At 46.4% G+C, this 17,957-nt stretch overlaps 1 protein-coding gene across 2 annotated transcripts in view; it reads left to right on the top strand.

The window, feature by feature from the left end:
• GRIA1 (glutamate ionotropic receptor AMPA type subunit 1) overlaps window positions 1-17,957 on the top strand; it is a 120,744-nt gene that overhangs the window by 12,869 nt on the left and 89,918 nt on the right. The gene's annotated exons all lie outside the window — the stretch shown is intronic.

Below are 17,957 nucleotides of genomic sequence, written 5' to 3'. Positions count from 1 at the left end.
TCCAAGGTGCATAAATCTCATCCAAGGTGTGTTTGTCTCTTCCAAGGTGGGTTTATCTCATCCAAGGTGTGTATTTTCTCATCCAAGGTGTGTTTATCTCATCCAAGGTGTGTTTATCTCATCCAAGGTGTGTTTCTCATCCAAGGTGAGTTGTCCCAGCTGTGCAGAGGGATGAGGTGAGTGGCTGTAGGACAGGGGGTGCCTGTGCCATAGGATGATTCATGTCCAGAGCACATGATGTGCAGCACACAGGGGTGAGGTTTTTCCCCTAGCTATCCTTGCCTGCAGGCAATACAGCAAATTCTGCACTGTCAACAACAGCAAATGTACATTAAAAAAAGGCTCCATCAAAGGGAACTTGCACTTGAGAGTCTCCCTTTAGCCACTGGAGAGCAGCAGGCAGACAGACAGGAGGCTCCTTCCCATCCCTCCCTGCCTGGTGTTCTGTGGTTTTGGCATTGCAGAAATGGGAAGCATCTGTGAGCCTTTTGGATCACAAATGGATCTGGGAGCCTGCTACTTGTGCTAACAACTCATTTATTATCAGGGAGCAGAGGGTTTCTTCTCAGCCAGTGCAATCTATCATTTCTTAAAGACGCAGTGTGAGACTGAAAGAATTTGCTTTAAGAGTTGGCACCTGGAGCCCAGTAATGAGTCCCTTTTTGGGAAGAACTCTCCTTCCTCACTTCCTCACTAAGATTTCTTTTTCCCAGCTTCAGGAAGAAGGGAAAAGGATGTTCAGCAGCAGCAGAGCACTGTTTGCTCTGAGAAGTTGGAGCATTCCTGCTCTGAAAAATTCCTTGGGAGGTGCTTCTCTCCTACTTGTCCTTTGCTTTTCTCTCCATAAGAATAGAGTATTTTGCCCAAAATACTGATGCAGGGAAGGTGAAGAGGCTGCTCCAGCCCCCTACATGGAGCCCCTCTCTGCAGCTCCAGGCTGAGTCTGCCATGCACAATATCCACCCACAGGCAGCACCTGCTGCTGCCTGCCCTGGATTTCCTGCTGCTTCAGCACAGAGCTGCTTCCTCTGCCATGCCATCCCCTCTGCTGCCCCAGTCTGGTGCTGCACAGTGGCTGTGGGGCCACCCTGGAGCCCCAAACAAGTCCCTGCAGCCACAGACCTGCTCTGGAGGGTGCACTCAGCTCCTCCTCTCTGCCTTGGTTTGTCACAGTGCTCTGGGATACTTTGTGTGGCAGCTGATCCCCTTCCCCAGATCCTCATCTCTCCCAGAGTGAGATTTTGGTGTTATTTGGCATCAGTCCTGTACCTTGTTTTCTGTTTTGTCAAAGTTATGAGATAGCTGAGGAGCTCTAATGCCTTCTCCCTGTAATTTCTTTCCTCAAGAAGTGAGAAGAAAATAAAATATACAAGGGGATACACTAAGACATCAATTGTTAAAAAAAAAAAAAAAATCCTGAAGAGGGTGTATTGAGTTTTAGGCAAGTGGTAGAATCAGGCACAGACGATAAATGAGAGCTGAAGGCTCGTGGCAAGTGCATTACGGCAGCCTCATTTAAAGGTGTTCTTTAAATGAACATTTGTTGCAGCTCAGTGTCACCGCAGGGAGATCTGCTCTGATCCCTCTCCCCGTGGGGCTCTGCAGCTCCTGCAGGCTCCAGCACAGAAAGGGACAAAGTGAGAGCTCCCAAGGGAGCAGGGCCTGGTGCTTTGGACAGTGTCAGCTTTTCCTGCAAAGAGTGAAAGGCTAATCACTCCTCAGACACGTCCTGGAGTTGGGGGAGACTTTGACTTCCAGCCTCCAGTGACCTAGCCGTGCCTTTGAGCCCTCAGCTGTGCCTCCTGTGTGTGAGGCTGCTGTGAGGGGTGGCTGCAGGGAGAAGTTCTGTTTTAAGGGGATTTGGGATACTGTCCCATCCTGTTGTCCAGTTTTTGTGTTGTTTGTTTTTGGGGTTTTTTTCCTCAGTGAGACTGGACAGTGATATTATTGAGGCACACCAAAGGCAGCATGAGAATACCTGGATTCCTTCTGGTTCTGCTGGAAAAGTCTGGATGCTCAGAAGGCGGGATGTGCTTTCTGTGCCTACCAGTATTGATAAATAAGTGAAGAAACCTGCCCATAGGAGAGGACACAGCTTTGAATTTCTGTTCAGACCCACACTGGCCTCATTAGCTTAGGCTCATATTTATAATTCCTCCTCTTCCTAATGAATCTGATCCCTCTTTGTGTAGGCCCCCAGATCCCTGGCAGGTGGGGATGGCTGTCTGGTGCACACCCAGAGCTCTCCCATGTCTGCTGGCACATGAGCAGCAGCCTGTGATGACTGGGAGGTGGTGGGGGAATCTACTCCTGTTCCCCTGGCAGTGCCAGGCAGCAGCAGATGGGTAAAGGCCACACAGGTGCTCTGAGTGGGTGAGCAGACACCGCCTCTGCATGCAGCATCCTTGGGAATGATCTCCCCAAGCAGACTCCTCATGGAAGTGCCAAGGGGGCACAGTGAGTGGCTACAGCCCTTATTTGTCAGCACCTGCTCTCCCTTGGCTGTGGTGACAGCAGGGAAATGTCCTTTATGTTGAGTGTGGGCTCATTCATCTCCACTCCCTGAGGGATAAAGCACCAGCACGAATCACCTGCCTGTGTCAGTGCTCATCTTCCTCCCCACAGGTGGCTCTGGGCTGCAGCTGGGCAGGGCAGGGCTGGCATGGACAGGGACAGGGGTGAGGCACTTGGGGACAGGAGGGTGTGAACCAGCTCTGCTTCTTCCCCTACTGCCCACAGGAAAGTGTTTAATTTCCCAATGGGAGGGAATTGAGAGAGGTGCATTTATCACTGACCCTGGCACAGGAGAGAATGGCTTCTCTTGAGTTCTCTTTTGCGCAGCACCAGCAGCACTGCAGTGGGTGAAGCTTTTCCATTCAGCCCAGGCAATGTATCTTTAATTTCCCTTCTTGGTCTTTTGGCCAAAGATTATCAATAACTTTCTATTGAGTATTGAGTATCAATAACTTTCTATTGACTATTCTTTCTTCTGAAACTTCCTTTGGGGGAAAAAAGAGATTAAAGGCCATGGAGGTTAAAAAAGGTTAAAGGCCATGGATACTCTTCTTATCTAAGCCAAAACTCTTATCCCACTAGGATTAGGACTTCATTAGATAAAACATTACGAGGCAAGTGCCATGGTTTGTTGCCTCCATGTGTTTTCCATGCTTCCTCTCCCCTCCATGTAGAGAAGGCAGTTGGGAGACACTTCCCTCCCACCCAAAATGCTTCACTGGCTGGGACTGGAAACTCATCAGGCCTTTAAGGAGTCTGAGTGGACCATGAGCCATCCTTAACCTAGAGAGAGTCAAGGAGATTTCTTCATGCCCACCCTAAAGAAATAAAAAAATCTTCATTTTTTTGGGCTCTCATCTTCCAAGGTAGGAATTTCCATAACCAAATGACTACGTGCAGCCCAAATTTCAAACTCCACCCAAATTCAAATTTCCCAGCAGACCCAGTGTAGATACAATGGAGGCATTTAAAATAAGGAGGAATGTATATTCTGTTTTGGTTTTTCATGCTGTGGTTTAGTAGCTGTGATTGTGGCGAGACCTGGGGTTTTCCAACCTGATCTTGGCAGAGAAAAGCAGAATATGTCTAACTACCACAAGAATTATAATTATTGCCAGGCATTTCTGCGGCTTTATCAAAGTAGGAAGTGAGTCCTGGGAGGGCTGTACATAAATGCTTTCTCCCAGGCTGTCCCCAGGTTGGATGGACCCTGGCACAAGCAGGTGCTTCCCAAGGGACTCCCTTCTGAGCTGCAATCAGTGACAAAAATTACTGTTGGGACAGCCAGAGGCACTGAAATCTATGTACCTGATACAATGTCCTTATCATCCCTGTGTGGGAAAACAGCCACTTATTGCCTATAAAAATTTTTATTTTCTGAGGATATTAGAGGTTCCTGTGTAGGTGGGGGCATTAGCTTTATTTAAATGTTCAAAATATTTATTGAGGACATGCTTCCTCTATATTCTCTCTTGATAGGATGCCCCAAATCCAGTGACATTAATTAGCTACTTAAACTTTTTTCCCCCCCAGCTATGGCCAAATCTCTCTGGATTTAGCAGCACAGCAAAGATTTAACAGAAAGTTTAAATGAGAAAAGCATATGAGAGGAGAAATTTAGGATAAGGTTCTGTGCCTGTTAACTGATGGCATTTATGAATTATAGCTGAGAGATGTCATATCAGTGGAAATGGAAAACAGCTTAGTGGATTATAAAAATACCCTCTATAAACCATTTTAATGCCTAATTTTTTTAAGTCTCTTATGGTAGGTGTCATAAAAATGAATTCTAGCAGAAAGGATAAAATTTTTCCCTGGGTAAACTGGCTAGCTGGCGATTAGAGGCTGTCAGGGAGAGCAAACTCCTGACAGGGCTGAGGTGGGGTTTGGCTGAGGACAGCAGTCTCCCATTTCTGGGGAGGTGAGTTTGCTTGTGGGTGAAGCAGATCCAAACCTGCAGGGTGAAAATCCCTGCAGACAAATTCCCCCCATCCCAAGGAGGCAGGTTCTGATGTCCCACCATCCCAAAGAGGCAGGTTCTGGTGTCTCCCCATCCCAAGGAGGCAGGTTCTGATGTCCCACCATCCCAAAGAGGCAGGTTCTGGTGCCTCCCCATCCCAAGGAGGCAGGTTCTGATGTTCTCCCATCCCAAGGAGGCAGTTTGTGATGTCCCCCCATCCCAAAGAGGCAGTTTGTGATGGAGAGAAGGAGAGGAACACTGAGGAGTGAGTGCTGGGGGCTCACCTGTGGGTCTGGTTTGGAGTGCCCATCCCTGGAGTGCCCAAGGAAGGGCTGGAGGTGGCACTCAGTGCTTTGGGCTGGGGACAAGGAGGGGATGGAGTACATCTTGGACTTGGTGATCTGGGAGGGCTTTTGCAACCAAAATGATTCTGGGATTTTTTGCTTTTTTTATTCCTGTAGCTCTGACTGTTCTGATTTAGCATTTCAAAATGCTCCATGAGCAGTGAAACCCACAACACTCAGTGTCTGATGGATTTGGGGCCAGGGAAATCCCTGGTGTGTCTCAGTTTTGGGGCAACTCACGGAGGGGCAGCAGCCAGGAGGGCACAGCCAGGATTGCTGGAAGCTGCAGATGTGGATATGAGATAGGAGGGTGCAAAAGTTGCCTGTGGGATGTCTTGGAAAGAGCCAGGAGGTGGTGCTGGACAGAAAGATCCATCCTGGTGTCTACCAGGCTGCCGTGACTTTGATTCCATCACTTTCTTGAGTATTGATTGTATTTAAAATCAAACCTACAAGAAATAGCTGCAGCTCTGCCCTGCCCTGTGGAAGGGGTGTTTTGGCTGCCCAGTGTTTTCTGGTCATTTCAGAGGGTTCCTCATTCCTCTGTGGCCCCTGGGTGCCTCCTGTGCCTCATTTTGAAAGCTGAGGCGAGGCTCAGTTCTGGGTTAGGATATTTAGGGCTGCTCTGCTCTGCAGCACAAACCCAAGCTGCCTGTGCAGGAAAGGGGGGTGACCTACCTCTGCCTGTCCTTTGGTTCCTGGGATCCATTCAAAGGAGCTTATTCTCTCACTACCTTTGAAGGCTTTGTGTCAGTCTTCCCCACAGATCCTTGTACCTCAGGCCTCTTTTGTGGTTTTTATTCCAGAAAAGATCTGCATGTGGGATAGAGGTGGCATTGCCTTTCCCAACGTGAGCTCAAGGCAGAGCTGTGTTTGCCATGTGTCATTGGGACTGGCAGGGAGGCAGGGTTTAGTGTCTGGGCTCCAGCTGAGCACCAGTGCAGGAAAGGCAATTTTCCAAATTAAATTACACCAGCCAGGATGCTGAGCAGCTTACTTCTGGGTCCCGCTCTCTCTGCAAGGGACTTCATCCTGACGTGAGCTGAAGGGATGAGTAACAGACTTCAAACTGAATGCTCACCAAAAAAATCTCCTGCAGAATAATCCAAGAGCAACCTACAACCAAGTTCTCCACGATCTACTTGGGTTGGGAGTGTGTTTTCAGTCACTGAGAGATGAGCTGTCTTGCCTCTGGGCTTTTTCTGTTGAATGAATCAACCAAGGGCTGATTATAAAATGAATTGGAGGGGGGGAAAATGGGATTTCTCTGACCCCTTTCCTTCCTTTCCCATTACCTTTTTCTAGATGGCACAGGTATGAATATTCACCTGTCCACCTTGGACCAAAGGTACCCAGAGAGGAAGAGATCTTGGGGACACTTGATTCACATATAAATTTTCACAGAGAAAAGCAATGTGGGAAATGCCTTCTGATTACAAAACTTTCATATTAAAAGTTGGGGCCATTATTCAGAGACTGTCCTGGAGTAGTGACTATTTACAGCTCTGGAGTCTCAGAGTATTTGGGGGATTGCTAGCTCTGTAGTCAGGTTATGATCTGGGAGATCATTTTAATTTTGACAGAATGTTCCCAGCCCAACTCTCTTGGAGCTTTGAGTAGACTGTGCCCCAAAAAGACAGCAAATAAGACTGTGCCCCAAAAAAGACAGCAAATAACTACATTGTGCGTCTTATCAGCACTGTTAAACCAATTGGGTATTTATTATCAATCAGAACTGCTGGTTTAGTCAGGTGGCTTTGCTGTGCCTGTGTGAGAGCCTGGCTCAGAGTGGAGGAGAAGCAGAATTCAAAATGCTGTTTAGGATTTCAGGACACCTTTTGCCTTGTCACTGCCTGGTGAGGATGATAAACACCCCGTTCCCTTTGCTTCCAAACAAATACACACAGTCCCCACTATTGCACATTTCCTGCCCTCTGCCACATTTTTGTCAGAACCTGAGTGGGTTGCAAAATAAATCTTTGGATGTACCCATAGTTTCCTACCAAGCCAAATGGGAATCCCTTTAGTACTTTTTTTTTTTTTTTTTTTGAGGAAGGGATCCGAAATGAAAACTTGCCATTTTGGAGGACTGGAAAAAGAAAGCAAAACTATATTGTCTGGAATTTCTGTAGGATGTTTCTTTGTGGGTTTTTTGGTGGTTTTTTTTCCTGCTGGGTGCCTGCAGTTCCCAGCAGAGGCATGGCACATGTGTCTTACTACACATTCCTGCTGTGCATTAGCATGCAGGGATGTTGCAGGAGGTTCTCCAGCGTGGTGAACAGGCGTAGGCAGAAAATTGATTCCTCAGGAGATTTCAGCAAAATGGCATCTTGGGAGCTGATCTCCCATCAGATGCAAAATTTCTTTACATTGATGATTTGGATCCTCACACCTTTGTCATAATAACACACAAGGGTTATTGCTGCAGTTTTCCAAGATTGTCTTACCTGTTATAAATTCTGAAGCAAAACTAGGGGGCAATTAAATGGGGAAACTACAAGGGTGGTGGTAGAGAAACTAATTCCCTTTGCTTTTCTGACAGTTAATTTAACAGCTGTCTTAGAAAAGCTCTCCCACAGGACAGCTCCATCATGTGAAATTCCCAAGGGATATGACAAGTCAAATAAATAGTTCATCTGCTCATTATGTGGCAGGTGAATGATTGCATTTCCTTCTGGGATTAGGAACCTTTTGGGTGGCAGAGTCTCACCCAGATGAGGGAGGGCATTTCTCAGGTGTGAGTGCAAATGTCCATCTGTGGCTCCCAACCAAAGCAGAGCAGAACAAATCACTGGTGGCCACTTTTGCTAGAGGTGTTTCAAAGGCATGACTGCACCCTTCTCTGTGGGGAGAGCTTGCTCTGGGTTCACCCCTGTGAGCAGGAGAGCTGAAAGGAAAGTTGCAGCAGCAAGGATGCTGAGAGGTACTGAGGTCCCAGCAGAGCTGCCCACAGCAGGAGGAAAAGCCCTGAGGGGTTGGTATAATGTCACTCAGTCCTGCCCTGTCCTTCAGCCCACCTCAGCCTGGGATAGACACAGGCCAGTGCATCATCTTTAGTTTGACCAAGGTATAACAGCCTTCATTGCTATTATTTTTTAAAGCTGCTGTACTTTGGCTCCTTTTGTACATTGCCTTTCTTTATTATTTTTTTTCCTCCATGCACATTATTCTACCAGGGACTTTGACCATTTCTGCAGAAATCACTTTGGGCTCCCCTGCAGACACCACTGCTGGGGTGACTGTGGAGCACTCAGTGAGTCTGGGGTGCAGCAGGATCAATGGCACATTTCTGGATTTCAGTGGAAGGTGAATATCTGCTGCAGGGATGTCCAAGCTCTGCTAAAACACCCAAATCCTGACCAGCTCCATGTGCTGCCATTCCAGTCCTGAGCATTCTTCTGGAAATGCCAGTGCAGTTCAGTGTCACTTTGCAGCACTGACTCCAAAGGAATCACAAAATCAGGTAATAAAAAAGGATAACATTCTCCTTTTTGAGGTTTCCAGTGTAGCAGGGCTCCAGTCTGCTTTATGGGGTTTTTTTGATAGGTCATGTCTGTCTGTCCCCCACTCAGAAGAGTGTTCCCCATAAGGGCTCCAGCAGAAATGATGTTTGCCAGAATCTACAGACAGTCTGAAAAAGAAAAAAAAAAAGCTCTCAGAAGCATGATCCACATCCTATTCTTCCCTCTCCCCACACACTCATCACTGCATCTTCTCCCAGCGGAGCAGTGCTGAAGCCTAAGATACCACATTAAATGTCAGTCATTTAACTACCAGTTATTTTAGCAAATAAGAGTGGGACTGTCTCCCTGGGGTTGACTGAAAATTGTTAAAGGAGGGAACAAAAGGCAAGGAAAGAGAAAAGGAGAAGAAAGGGAGAAAGGAACAGAAAGGACAAAGGGAAGCACCAGGCAGAAGGATTTGTGATGGCAGAATCTGAGAGAGAGGAGTTGGAGGAAGGCACCCCAGTGACATCAATGGGCTGGATCCCACCGAGAGCTTCAGGGGGCATTAATGAGCCCTTTGTGATGTACCTAAATTACCCAGGCTCATCCTCAAGACTGTGCCTCTGATTCTCCTGCTGGTGTCAGCAGCAGCTCTGCCACTGTCTGCACTCTGCCACTCATTGATTCGGAAGGAAACTTCTCCAAGGTGGGGGATGCCCCTGTGTTTGGGAGATGGCAAAAGAGCTGCTGCTTAATTCTATGAGAAGGATGGGAATCCTCCTTTCTTTTGCCTCCCATCTTGCTCCACATTCCTTTCTCCTTGTATTCTGCTCTGGAGTCCAGTTAACCCTTGGTGGAGCTGATATCTAAATCTTGCCTGTAACAACTGGGAGATTTTCTCTTGGAGAATCGCGTTAGCTCCCAGTGTTGGCAGTGCAAGTTTTCTCTACCAGTAGGAAACATCCAGGGTGTATTAATGAGCTGTCATCTGGTTGTTCCCATGAGTTGTGTTTGTTGCATTCCCTGAGGCTCTGCTGGTTCTGGCATGGAGGGCTGTGTGAGTTTAAATCTGGAGTCTGTCCATGCACGACTTTCAGATTCACATTGGAGAGCAGTCGAGGAAGGAAGGAAGAAGCAGTTCTCAAGTCAGAAGAGCACTCAGTGTTGGTGTGGGCAGAGAAACCCACAGAGCAGAAAATCCCTCCCAGGAAGCTCTGTTCTCATCCGGAATTAATCAAAATAGTCCTTTCAAAGTGTGTCTATGGACTGTGGATATCCTCAGTTACATCAGGGAATAGTCAGAGCTTTTAATGGCATTACTCCAAGTGAGCAAGAGCAGATTTGGCCCCTTGCTTCAGGATCCCAAACCACAGGTAATCCTCAGGAACAGTGTGCTGTTTCTGAGGATAAACATGGAAACCGACAGGAAAAATCAAACCCATAAAACCAACAAAACCAAATCAAATCCAACATTCTTCTAATAATTGAAAAATAATAACTAGATTATTATCCTTAAGATATCTCTATTTAGTTGTACTTTAAAAGTACAACTAAATAGAGATATCTTAAAGTACACATCAAAATTTAACTAATAAAGCAAATGTCTGCATTTTGTGTGAATAGTCCAGTTACAATGATAAACTCTCTCCTCTTAACATCTCATCTGCTTGTCATTTTTAACATGGAAGAGGAAAGGCAGGAAAAGTGAATTTGTGTGTGGGGTTTGTGTAATATCCATCAGAAAAAACAATCCCTGACAAGCATAGCAGCCCCTTGAGAGCTTAATCATCATTGAAGCCAAGTACAAAAGGAGGAAATCAAACCTTTTGTGAAAGCTGGGGGCTTATTTAAAGAAATGAGCCAAAGCAGACTCATGCTTTGTCTGGTTTGAGGCTTTTCTGTGTAAATGGAGCAAACTACTGAATCAGACAAGTTATTTCACATCACAGTCCATGAGGGTTTGGACTTTCAGTATGCTGCTCTAATATCTTTTACAAACTACCTGTTTTCTCCCACAAATCATGAAAGCCCACTCACATGCTGCTGTAGAAGGTCAAAGTGAGGTTTAAGTTGGCTCTTAGTTCACACCTTCTTTTTAATACTGTGCTTGTATGGATTAAAAACTTGGTTGAATGCAGCTGGTGGTGAATTAACCCTTATCCCTTGAGGGCTGAGCATGCAGAGCATGTTTGTAGAGCAATAGCTGAAGATCCCAGGCTGTGTAACACAATAAAAGTCCTTATGTGCTTGTCATGAGCTATAGAGGAGGTGCCTCTTTTGAACATAACACAGGAACACAAAAGATGTTACAGTGAGCACAACCAAAGATCAAGCTACCCAGTGCACTGTCTGGTAATTGGGTATAGAAGCCATTTAAGGGAGACTGTAAAACATACTGCCTCCTGTTTGATGCTGTTTAATGTAAAGTTTCCTCTGCCAGAGTGTGCATCCAGAGTATTGTGTTTAACAGCCAGCAGCAGAGGAACCCCCTGAATATTAGTGGTCTCAAACTTCATTTATACTGAGACTTGTCTGGCACAGATTTCCAGGATTTAATGCTGCATCACTTGGGAAAATGCAACTCTGCTTTTAAACCTACTGCCTGTTCATTCCTGGGTGTTCCCCTAAATCTTGGCTTTTGAGAAATAAAGAGCATGTGTTATTATGAACCTTTTTCTCATCTCCAAGCCATTCCTGATTTTATGCATTTCTGTCAATCCCCTGGCATTCATCTCTTTATTAGTCCTGGTGTCCTCAGTGTGCCTCAAATCATCCATGACCCTGAAAAGTTGTTTTAACCTTTTGATGCCTTTTTGCATTTCACAGCATCCATGGGACATGTGCAAGGGTTTTATCTGCTCTTTGGCCCTTTTATGGGTTGGAAACCCTCTGACCTTACCCCTTGCAGCGCTTGCTGTGCTCTACAAGCTCCTTGTGGTCCTAATTTTGAACGGCACACAGTTCATATCTGCAGGGTCTGATCAAATGGGCATGGAAACGGAGACAGATGTGCCACCTGTGATGGGCATTTCAGCCATTAGATCTGGAGGAATCATTCTTTTGAGGCCTCCTTCTCTCCAGGGGGGAAGAACAGTTGAAATATTCTTGATCACTATTTCCACTATAAATTCTTGTGTCATGAGTACAGGTCTGCCGCACTTTCCCCCCTCAGTTTCCTCCCCCATCTCCCTTGCCCTTTCATGTTTCTTGCTCCTTTGCAAAGGTAAGCTGTACCTCTTTGAGGTCCTCAGGGAGAAGAATCCCGTCAGGACAAGAACAGGAGCTCCAAGAGCCCCAACACCCTCCTGTATCTGATGGAGGAGGCATTCCCCCTTTTCTGCATATGCATTTGGTCCCATCAGCAACGGAGCTGATTTTCCTTTCATGTTTAAAATAAAAGTACATCCACTCATTTCCTCTCACTGATAGCCAAAGGGAGTGATTTGATAGCTGGTTTGAATACCTTGTATCACAATAGCCTATTGCTTCAAATTTTATGCCATATGGGAGTAATTCTGATATCCTGTAGCTTCATCCTGGGTGTAACAAGAATAAGAACTTTATAAGTCTCTTTAGATTGCCTTAGCCTTTTGCATGATTTCTTACTAAGTAATTGATTTGGAAAGTAGCAGGAATGGCAAAATATGCCCCTAATGGGAGAGCACTGCATTTTCTGTGTCGTTGTTATACATAACTTCCATGTGTATTTAAATGAGTAGCATCAGCATAGAGCCAGGAGATATTACAGATATTATGTAGAAAAATAAGTGTTCAGGGAGTATCTGATGAATAAAGATAAGAACCATTTGAAGATCTGACCTTGCAAACATTTAAGCACAAATCTGTTTCCACAACCTTGCTCATGCCATTTCCTGGGGTGTGTTGGGTACAAACCTCTTGTCTGTGTGGCAGCACCCCAAGCCATCCTTCCCATCCTTCCTCATCTCTGTTCCTGCTTTACTAACAAGACAAATCCAAACATGAGAATAGAGAGAAACCAGTATTATGGGGAATGTGAGAGGACTGAAAAGTAATTTTCCATTTCCAAAATGATTTTCATTCTGACATTTCCAGAAACATATGGCCCCATGTTCTGCGAGCGGTTTCTTAGGATGTGCTGTCCCTCTGCCTTGCTTCCCAGAACTCACAGTCCCCCACACACATGCTCACACCAACGTGCAGGGATGCCCAGCCTGGCACTGCAGTCTGTCGGCAGAGGAAGGAGAGGAGGGATCTGTGCTTCCATCCTCTGGGTCCCTCTGGAGTTCAGTCCTTGATGCTTCAGGAGCAGGAGATCATTGTCACACCTCGTTGTGTCGCACCTCGTTGTGTCACACCTCATTGAGACACACCTCCCGTGCCTTAATCTGCTGTAAAGGAGGCAGATTAGGGCCAGCAGCCCCAGTTTCATGGGTTTGAGCAGCTTGAGTTCAGTCAGAGCCCGAGTGCCCCCAAAAGCTGCTCCTGTGGTGCTCTGGGCACTGTGCAGCCCCTGCAGGGCTGTGAGAGGTCCCCTCTGCAGCTGCTGCCACCTCTGCAGGCTGGAAATTGGAAGAGATTTCACTGAAAACCTTCCCTCTCCCTCTTCCCTCGTTTGCAACACGTCTCATAGGGCTGAGCAAGTGAAAGAATGGTGATGGCAGGGGTTCGCCAGTGTTTTATGGGTCTGAGCAGGCAGAACTGCAGATTCCATGAGCTGCTGGTGGCAGAGAGGGCAAAACCAGCAGCAGATCCTGCAATGAGCTCTGTTGCTAAGGAGAGCCCTGAGCAAGGCAGGGGAGAGGAGCCTCCAAAACATGCACAGATATTCAGTGTCCCCCTGTCTGCACAGAGCTTCTGTGCCTGGCCCCTGCAGAAACAGGGGATTGTGGCTGAAATTCAAGCATCTTCTTGGATCAAGGTACCTGCATGATCTGTGCTTTTTGTGGCCCTCCTGGATTTTGTGTAAATTCTTCCAGTCCAGTCACTATGAAATATCTAAGAAAATGCATGTATCAAAAGTCTGAAAATAATCAAACCTGGTTTACTACCCCAAGGATCATTCCATACTGGACCAACCAACCCCTTTTTTGCATTCTTTTTCCTGTTCATGCTGTTTTTTCAGGAAAAAGTGGTGTGGGAGTGGGAGTCAGAGCTGAAGGAGGATTTTGCAAAGGAATTGGAGGGCAGGGGATGAGGAAGAATAAACATCACCTGCACATCAGGGCTGGGGGGCTCTGTGAGAGCAGAGGCTGTAGAGCTGCCTGTGGGCACCAGGGCTGCATCTGAACCAAAGAATTCTTTGCAGTCTGTGGCAGACAGGGCTGCCAAACACTGTTGTGACCTCCCAGCAGGTATCCCAGGAGAGACCAGTTTGCAGCACAGCAGTGACCTGAGCCTGCCTTGGCTGTGACACCATTTCCTCGAAATCCCCTCCCCATCTGGGCAGAGGCACTTCCAGGAACAGCCTCTGAACCTCCCACAAAGCCCGTTTTGTTTGAGGATCCCTGGAATTGGATGGGAGCATCCAACCTCACATTTCTGCTAATGAAGCTGCTGAGAGTAATTAAAGGCAGCAGTTTGGAGTTACAGAGCAATATCAGTTCTGATATTGGGAATAAGCCGTGCTGGGGGTAATTGTGCCACTCAGCTCTCTCCCTTTCTCTCCCCACTGCAGAGCATCCCTGGCAGGGTAAGGGCAGCTTTGTGGTTGTTCCTCTCATCCCAAACAGAGCCTGTGCATGACCTTGGTCTCTGTGCATGCTCCAGTCCCCAGGGATGCTGAGATGAGCTGTGGAATTCAGCTCAGCACTGGTGGGCACTGGTGAAGCAGTGGTGGCCTTCAGGAGGTGTTCTCAAGCCTGTAGGTCTGTGCCTATGATGGATGTCTGTCACAGACTTCTTTTTATGAAAATCCTTCCTTTGGGTTTTTCCTCCTGAGAAGCTGTGAGGCCTCAGGAACAAAATGTGAACAATGGTTATCTGCTGCTGCGGAATGCAACAGGTGCATCTGTGATTGGTCTCATGTGGTTGTTTCTAATTAATGCCCTGGCTGTGGACACAGAGCCTGAGCTGTTGTTATCATTCCTTTCTATTCTTAGCTTAGCTAGCCTTCTGGTGAAACCTTTCCTTCTATTCTTTTAATATAGTTTTAATGTAATATAGATCATAACGTAATAAATCAAGCCTTCTGAAACACGGAGTCAGATCCTCCTCTCTTCCCTTCTCCAAGAACCCCTGTGAACACGGTCACAGATGCCCACAAGGAAAGGGTGCAGGAGCAAACTGGCCCAGCACAGGGAGGGCAGTGCGGGTTCAGGGCCATTTCATGGTGGGGATGTGGCTCTGCCCTGCTGAACTGGCACTCTGTGGTGCCCCAGCCAGGGCACAGAGCTGGGAACAAAGCGAAACAGCTCATCAGAGTCTCTGCTGCACCATCCCACTCCCCATGGGCTGCAGTGACCTGAGCTCTGCCAGCTTGTGCGTTTTCCCTTTTCTTCCCAACTCCAAGCAGGTTTATTTTGAGGCTGGAAACCTCAAAGGCTTTCCTCTGCTGCCCTGCTGCCAGCAGTGCTCCCTTGCTCATCATCTGGCATCCTCTGCCTGCTGCTACCTCCATTGTAAAGCCATGGAAGTGGTTATGCAATGGAAAATCATTCCGGGTGAGTTTTGATCACATTTACACCTCTGTGAATCAGAAGTGGGTTTTTGGTTGTGATTTTTGTTGCTAGTCTTGCAAAAGGGAGGATGGTTTGGAGCTCCCCTGAGTTTTAAGGAGAAAAGCTTGGGGGTTTGTGTTACAGTAGGGGAAAAAAGACTGAAAAATTAAAGAGAATTATGGAGAGAGCACTTTTCCCCACAAAGGCTCCTACTTGGAATCTCATCCTTTAGGTGTGATCTCCTGCATTCCTTATTCCACATCCTGGCTCAGGTCAGTGATAAGTGATGCCAGATCCACTGAATCACAGAAAGGAAGGTGCTGATTTCTCTTATTTCCCTAAATTCTTTCAGAAACCAATATTTATTTCTTCAGAGTCTTGATAAAGGAACACGGTAAGGGATTTTTTTCACATTCATACATTCTTTTTTTCTGCGTATGTATATTAAAACTCAGACTGGATACTTTAGAAAATCAGAGACACTGACTGGAGAACACAGGCCCGCTAATTTGGGAAATCCTTCAGGTCAGTCCAGCTTGGCAGGGCATTGAGCATGGTTCAGCAGCCATGGTTTTGTGTCTGACTCTGGGCTCTGCATTCCAACAAACACAGAGACCTCTTGGGAGGGACCAGGAGTGTCCCAAGCCCTGGAGCACGAGGCAGGGAAGAGAAAGGGAAAGCTCTGGGGCTTAGTCTGGAGCATGGAGATGGAGATGTCACTTTCAAATCTTTCTGCCAGCAATGCTTTCAGTGAGCCAGGTCGATGACTGGCTGGTACAACCTCCCAAGGCCCCTCCTGGCCCAAATCTCAATGTTTTTGTGAAAATGCAGTAGTGATGTTTCATGCCACATCAGCAGGAATATTCCTGAATTTTTGCAGAAATATTCCTGAATTTTCTCCCCTGGAAGAAAAATGACTTGACAGCTGTGGGTTTTGTTCAGGTCTGCATTACCAAAAGATCCCTCCAGCAAAGGGATTTTCTTTGTGGGGCCATATTACTGCCCAGTGATTATATAAATAGCCATGTTTTCTTTTCAAGACAACAAGGAATTGGCCCCGAAGTGCTGTGCAGCCACAGAACCCCTACAAGCTCTCATGTCCTTCTGAGACCCTTGGTTTTCTCACTGTTGTACCCCTGATTCACTTCTTTTTAATGATATATACAGCATTTAATAGGTAACTCCTAATAGCCTTGATACAGCATTTTTTTCTGCATATGGACAAATTGAGGGTTTTGGATTATCCTCTCTCCAGAGCCAGTGGAAAAAGTGTGCTTCAATGCACAATATATCCCACGTTTTCAAATTCATGGAGGGTTTTTTCTTTACATGCTAGGTTGCATTTCTTTAGGCTGGGTGCTGTCAAAACCTGAAATCTACCAGCCCTTACATTTTATTTGTGAGAAAAAGAAAAGAAAAACTCAGAGAGAATTCACCCAGCTGGTGGAACAGAGGGATCACAACCTTTGCAGCTCTCTGTGCATCCAGATGTGCTGGTGGCTGGCTCTCAGCAGGGAAATGTGCTGAGCTCACACCTCAGGCAGGGGAGATGCTGAAAGGCAGCAGCTGCTGAGCCAGGGCTCAGGCAATGGGATGAGTTCATAGGGGTGTGGAGATGGCTGAGGAACCTTTTGTAGCTGCAGCATCTCTTCTCTCTGCCACCTGGAACTGCTGCCTGAAAGCCTCCAGTTAAAAGGTATCAGGTTCCCAAAACCATAAGCTTGTTTTACAAGTGATGCATTTTTAATACAATGTTGAATCTCAGGCTTCTTTTTATTAATCTCCCCCTTTTTAGTACTGATAATTCACATTTCTAGATATTTTTCCCCTTCTGAAGCTGTAAGTCAGCACCTTGCTGAGAAAGAGATCTATGACTCAGTCCAGTTACTCCAGGAGTGGGGAATTTTTAGACCTTAGTCAGCCTTGCAAGCGCTGTGCTGAGGCTGCAAGAGCCAGAAGGTCTCTCCACATCCCTGGTTCAGAGATGGAGCCCCATGTGCTGATTTCCAGTGAGAAAAGTCCCTGGTGCCACTGCAGGTGCTTTATGTAAAGCCCTGCCTCAGTCCCTGCTGCTGTGAATTCGGGCCAGCACTCACGGCAGAGATGGAGGGGATAAATCACTGGAGACTTTCTGTTTCTGTCTAAATGATTTCATGGCCATTACAAGGTCTCCTGCAGTTCCTGTAACACCACTTTAGGAACAAATCCTCTTAGAGGGAAGCTGATGGATGCTGAATCATGGAAAGGAAGTGGCAGCCTGTGAGACCCCAAACATCACAATCTGGGCATCTCCATCTTGAGGGGAGCTGCAAAATTACTGTTCTCACATAGGGGATGCAATATCTGAATTTCTCTCTCTCTGCCAAGACATTCTGCCTTTAATTAATATTTCATCCTGTTGATGCAACTTGTCCACTTATTTTCCCAGTTGTTTGCAGTGCAGATTTCCCAAATTGTTTCCTCGGGGCACTTGCAAAATCAGGGTCTCACATCTGAGGAGTTCCTTGCAGCTCAATTATTGAAATTTCTGGCTGAAAAATGTATGCACTTTTAATTAAAAAAAAAAAAAATTACCCAGCAAAACCTGCCTGGAGGTAGTTTGAAAGTAAGAGGAATTTTTTATTAAAAAATGAAGGAAAAAAAGTCCCAAACTGTGGGTAGATTAATAGTTACAGCACTGCATGTCCAGAAACTACTTGAGACCTTTCCTGAGTGATGGATAATGGGGAAGGGCCTGGGATTGAGCCATGTCACTCTACAAAAACACCAAAAACTGAAACCTCCTGAGATAGGAGTTGCTGGAATGAGTTGCTGTTCCCTAACAGAATTCCAACAGAGAGCCCAGCATCCTCCTTCTCAGCCTGTGTTTGGGAAGGGATCATTCCTTGGGCAGACCAGCAGAAGGATTTGGTATTCTTCTGTTTGCTCTGCCTTAAGCTGGAGCCTGCTCCAGTATTGGTTCAGGTCCTGCAGTGTACATAAAATTAATCCTGACATTAATTAGTCTTCTGAAGTGGAGAACTCTGATAGCTCCCAGAGTGGGTTATTTCTGTTT

The sequence above is a fragment of the Melospiza georgiana genome, chromosome 15, assembly GCF_028018845.1.
Source record: "Melospiza georgiana isolate bMelGeo1 chromosome 15, bMelGeo1.pri, whole genome shotgun sequence".
Taxonomy (NCBI): Eukaryota; Metazoa; Chordata; class Aves; order Passeriformes; family Passerellidae; genus Melospiza; species Melospiza georgiana.
This window is presented reverse-complemented; position numbering and strand designations above follow the sequence as displayed.